This window comes from Macadamia integrifolia, chromosome 11 (assembly GCF_013358625.1).
Source record: "Macadamia integrifolia cultivar HAES 741 chromosome 11, SCU_Mint_v3, whole genome shotgun sequence".
NCBI lineage: Eukaryota > Viridiplantae > Streptophyta > Magnoliopsida > Proteales > Proteaceae > Macadamia > Macadamia integrifolia.
Window position 1 is genome coordinate 3580691 of NC_056567.1, and position 6019 is coordinate 3586709.

The 6019-nt window shown below is 46.1% G+C and overlaps 1 non-coding gene and 1 pseudogene across 1 annotated transcript; both read right to left on the reverse strand.

The window, feature by feature from the left end:
* Window positions 1-1112: 1112 nt before the first annotated feature.
* On the reverse strand, window positions 1113-4292 carry LOC122094614 (annotated as a pseudogene).
* Window positions 4293-4525: 233 nt separating this feature from the next.
* Window positions 4526-4681, reverse strand: LOC122094473. Its single transcript, XR_006144789.1, has one exon. It is a non-coding gene; the product is annotated as a 5.8S ribosomal RNA (ribosomal RNA).
* Between the last annotated feature and the right edge of the window lie 1338 nt (window positions 4682-6019).

The following is a 6019-nucleotide window of genomic DNA, read 5'->3' on the forward strand; positions in this document are numbered from 1 at the left end:
AATTTGTTACCCTACCTCCCCATTCCCTATAAATACAACTCATGTAAGAGGAGGAGAGACAATTCATTCTTCTTCTAGTTTTTTTTTAGTTGCTCTCTCTCTCCCTCTCTCACTCTTTGATTTTAGTTCTTCTCTATTTTGGCTTTAATCACTTTTGTTATAGTTTTTTTTTTTATGTCAATTAATGCAAGCACTCTTTTATTTTTATTTAGTTCTTTTTATGTTTAGGATTTATGCAATTGAGTTGTAATTTTTTAATTATAGTTCTAGGCTTAGATCTAGGTGACAAGATCAAAAGCTGTGGAGCAATTTTTTTTCAAGTTCAAGCATTGATTCAAGTAAGTAGGCTCCTTCAGTAGTCTTCTCTCCCCCCTCTCATTCCCTCTTATGACTACCCTTTCTTTCTTAATTTAGGATTTTTATTTTCAGTCGTTACATTATTGCTGTTCCTTTCCCCCAAGGTTCATGGCTAGTGTATGTGTTGGATTTGCCCCTCCTAGCCATAGAACCATCGATTTATTGCTTTTATTTTAATTGTCTCCCTTTCTCTAAAGTCAGGTAGAGTAACCCTTGTAAGAGTGACTCTCTGGTCAAGTAGGGAAGCTCATATTATGATGCATCCCTCGGGCTAAGTAGAGAAACCTACTTGTGAGTCTCTCTCTAGCTTTATCCCCTTTCTTTTACTTTATTTTTATTTCAGCTTTTTTTTTTCCTTTATTTATTTATTTTTTTAATTGCGTGGGTTGTTTATTTTCAATTATTTATATATTTAATTTTAATTGCGTGGCTTGCGTCTTTAAATTCTTAGATGACGAATGGTTAGGACGTTATTTTTAGGACGGTAATTAGAATTACATCACAACCATTAATCAGTTCACTTTCGCATTATTAAAAGAAATTAAAAATAAAGTGGCTGCTCTCCTTGTGTTTGACCCGTAGCTACACTGATCCGTACGCTTACGGTTACATTTTAAAATCTCAAACAACATTGTCTGCTGCCCCTCTATGTGGCCCCTCGAAAATCACTCGGGGAGTGGCACCCCCTCCATCAAGGTAGCTCTTATGCTCTTTGCCCCTTTCCAGAAGGAGACATGAACCCCCCAATAAAATATACCGGTCTATTTTTTGAGCTTCAAATATCCAAATCAAATGAAACATGGTATGAAATTAAGGAAAAATCTGGCACACGGAAGCTTCGTGCCACTGGCTTTTCAACCAAGTGCGATGACCAATTGTGTGAATCAACGGTTCCTCTCGTACTAGGTTGAATTACTATCGTGACACTATCATCACTAGGGTAAAACTAATATGTCTCACGACAGTCTAAACCCAGCTCACGTTCCCTATTGGTGGGTGAACAATCCAACACTTGGCGAATTCTACTTCGCAATGATAGGAAGAGCTGACATCGAAGGATCAAAAAGTAACGTCGCTATGAACACTTGGCTGCCACAAGCCTGTTATCCCTGTGTTAACTTTTCTGACACCTCTAGCTTCAAATTTTGAAGGTCTAAAGGATAGATAGGCCACTCTTTCATGGTTCATATTCATACTGGAAATCAGAATCAAACAAGCTTTTACCCTTTTGTTCCACACGAGATTTCAGTTCTCGTTGAGCTCATCTTAGGACACCTGCGTTATCTTTTAACAGATGTGCCACCCAGCCAAACTCCCCACCTGATAGTGTCCTCTACCTGGATCACCCCACCAAGGCTGGCCTTGGGTCCAAAGGAGGGACAGAGCCCTGCCTCCAACTCACGGAGTATGTAAAATAACGTTAAAAGTAGTGGTATTTCACTTGTGCCGTTTCGAGCTCCCACTTATCCTACTCCTCTCAAGTCATTTCATAAAGTTGGACTAAAGTCAATCTCAACAGTGTCTTCTTTCCCCACTGATTCTGCCAAGCCCGTTCCCTTGGCTGTGGTTTCACTGGATAGTAGACAGGGATAGTGGGAATCTCGTTAATCCATTCATGCGCGTCACTAATTAGATGATTAGGCATTTGGCTACCTTAAGAGAGTCATAGTTACTCCCGCCGTTTACCCACGCTTGGTTGAATTTCTTCACTTTAACATTTAGAGCACTCGGCAAAAATCACATTGCGTGAGCATCCACAAGGACCATCGAAATTCTTTGTTTTAATTAAACAGTCGGATTCCCCTTGTCCGTACCAGTTCTAAGTTGACTGTTCGATGCCCGGGGAAGGACCCCGAGGGGGCCATTCCCAGTCCATCACCCTGACCAGCACGCGGTGGCCTACTCTCACTGTGAAAGCAGCTCGAGTAGTCTGTCGATAGCTGATGGGTTTAAAACTGGGACCCTGTGCCTAGCCCTCAGAGCCAATCCTTTTCCTGAGGTTACGGATCCATTTTGCCGACTTCCCTTGCCTACATTGTTCCATCGACCAGAGGTTGTTCACCTTGGAGACTTGATGCAGTTATGAGTACGATCGTGCGTGGTCGGCACTCGGTCCTCTGGATTTTCAAGGGCTGCCAGGGGTGCACCGGACACCACACGACGTGCGGTGCTTTTCCAGCCGCTGGACCCTACCTCTGGCTAAGCCATTTCCAGGGTGGGAAGGTTGTTAAACAGAAAATATAACAATTCCCGAGGCCCCCGTCGATGTCTTCGGGCTTCCTAACGTTGCCATCAACCGCCACGTCCCGGTTCGAGAATTTTAACCCAATTCCCTTTCGGAGCACGTGAGCATACATGCTCTCTAACGGGCTTCCCCCGTCCCTTAGGATCGACTAACCTATGTCTAAGTGCTGTTCACATGGAACCTTTCCCCTCTTCAGCCTTCAAAGTTCTCATTTGAATATTTTCTACTACCACCAAGATCTGCACCGACGGTCGCTCCGCCCAGGCTCACGCCCCAGGTTTTATGGCGACTGTCGTGCCCTCTTACTCATCAGGGCCTATCAGTTGCCCCGACGGTTGAGTATAGGTTGCGCGCTTCAGCGCCATCCATTTTCGGGGCTAGTTGATTCGGCAAGTGAGTTGTTACACACTCCTTAGCGGATTTTGACTTCCATGACCACCGTCCTGCTATCTTAATCGACCAACACCCTTTGTGGGTTCTAGGTTAGCGTGCAATTCGGCACCGTAACCTGGCTTCTAGTTCATCCCACATCGCCAATTCTACTTACCAAAAATGGCCCACTTGGAGCTATCAATTCCATGGCGTGGCTCAACAAAGCAGCCACACCATCCTACCTATTTAAAGTTTGAGAATAGGTCGAGGGCGTTGTGCCTCCGATGCCTCTAATCATTGGCTTTACCCAATAGAACTCGCCTGTGGGCTCCAGCTATCCTGAGGGAAACTTCAGAGGGAACCAGCTACTAGATGGTTTGATTAGTCTTTCGACCATATACCCAAGTCAGACGAATGATTTGCATGTCAGTATCACAGCGGGCCTCCACCAGAGTTTTCTCTGGCTTCGCCCTGCTCAGGCATAGTTCACCATCTTTTGGGTCCCGACAAGTATACTCTCACTCGAACCCTTCACAAAAGATCAAGGTTGGTCAATGGTGCAACCCACAAGGGGATCCCACCAGTCAGCTTCCTTATTCCTTATGGGTTTTACTCGCCCATTGACTCGCACATAAGTCAGACTCCTTGGTTCGTGTTTCAAGACAGGTCAAATAGGGAGCCCGACAGGCCGATGCCCGAAGCATGCAGTTGCCAATAGGCATGCCATCGAGGCACATGTTGCCTACCATGATCATGGTGATGACATCTCCTCAAGCAAAACGCGATAACCCGGCTTGGGACGCCATCGCAATCCACATCGGTCTATACCCCGAGTCGAGGGCGGACTGATTATTAACCGTTTCGCATCCAATCAAGATGCATCGTTGGCCCCCATCTGCTTCCCTCCCGACAATTTTAAGCACTCTTTGACTCTCTTTTTAAAGTCCTTTTCATCTTTCTCTCACGGTACTTGTTTGTTATTGGTGTCTCGCCCATATTTAGCCTTGGATGAAATTTACCGCACAATTGGGGCTACATTCCTAAACAACCCGACTCGTCGACAGCGCCTCGTGGTACGATAGGGTTCGAACATGAAGAGGATCTCACCCTCTCCGGCACCCCCTTCCAGGGGACTTGGGCCAGGTCCACCACTGAGGATGCTTCTACAGACTACAATTCGAATGACAAAGCCGCACGATTCTCAAGCTAGGCTCTTCCCGGTTCGCTCGCCGTCATTAAGGGAATCCTCGTAAGTTTCTTATCCTCCGCTTATTGATATGATTAAACTCAGTGAGTAGCCCCGCGTGACCTGGGGTCACTGTCGAAATGCCATCGAATGGTAATCAGGGTCACCAGAGCCCAATGGGAGCAGAACACACACATGATGTCTGAACAATTGCAAAGTGGCTCGACCCACCACTCATCGTGAAGCTTGTCACACAAGGAGCCCTTGACTTTGGGCTGACTGCACCTCAAACAGAGACACAGGGGGCCAATCTTTGCTCCGCACCACCACCACAAGGGGTAAAGGAGGTGGGGCAACATGACACATGACACCCAGGCAGGCATGCCCTCAGCCCGATGGCTTAGGGCGCAACTTGCGTTCAAAGACTCGATGGTTCATGGGATTCTACAATTCACACCAAGTATCACATTTCTCTACGTTTTTCATAGATGCAAGAGCTGAGATATCCATTGCCGAGAGTCGTTAAGATAAAGATTCGAATCTAGGATGACCACACCACACCAAAGGCGCAATGATGTCATGTCCTTTTCGTTGCGAGTTCCTTGGCACCGACTGCGCCGGTGGTTGTGTTTGGGTCAAATGCTACGAAGGATCGTAGGCCAACCTTTTACAAGGGTCAGGAAGGAAGGAGCTCACGCTCCCACGCCCTACCTTGATCGCATAACACAACATGTTCACGAGTCATGCTAGGCAGGTATCGACAATAATCCTTTCGCAGGTTCACCTACAGAAACCTTGTCACGACTTCTACTTCCTCTAAATGATAAGGTTCAATGGACTTCTCGTGACGTTGATGGAGGTGAACCACCCACGTCGTCACGATCTGAACACTTCACTGGACCATTCAATAGGTAGGAGCGACGGGCGGTGTGTACAAAGGGAAGGGACGTAGTCAACGCGAGCTGATGACTCAAGCTTACTAGGAATTACTCATTGAAGACCAACAATTGCAATGATCTATCCCCATCACGATGAAATTTTCAAAGATTACTTGAGCTCGTCGGCCAAGGCTATAGACTCATTGAATACATCAGTGTAGCGCGTGTGCGGCCTAGAACATCTAAGGGCATCATAGACCTGTTATTGCCTCAAACTTCCATAGCTTGAGAACTCACTTACTTGGTGCCTTGGATAAATGAGGGCACCTCTATTTATAGTCACTCTTAGTTACAATGATTGGCTAAGATATGTACATGTGTCTTACATCCAAAGATTGGGGTGGAAACTAGAAGCTTCCCGTCTCCTTAGTGGAGAACTCTAGAAACCTCCCTATATAATATTTCCTTATAAAATATCTAGAGTTCCACACTTTGGTAGAAATCTCTAGAAATTGGGCCTTACTAAGCCCAATGGTCTAAGTCCATGGGCTTAATGGCTTGACCTGTGGGCCTTCAGTGGGCGGTCTGTGACACTCTCCCCCACCTAATTCGGTGACGTCCTCGTCGCATCTTCTTTGTGGAACCTTTGTATGTGGTCTTGGAACTGCCATAAAGAGTCGACGGGTTACCAACTTGCTTCGCTCTCTGGTAGCTCCTTCCACTTGACTAAGTATTCCCTACTAAGTGGTACTCCTCATCTTCGGATGACTCGATCAGTGATCATGTATTCAGCCTCCTTATCGTAGGAAGTAGTGATAGCCATTGGTGCTCTTATTGAGGCTCCACGACTTGGGTCTTCCTTATCTCTATGGTATGGCTTTATTAGGCTTGCATGGAAGACTGGATGGATCTTGAGTTTAGGAGGTAGGCTCACCTCATAGGATACTTTGCCCACCTTTTTGGTTATCTCGAATGGGCCTT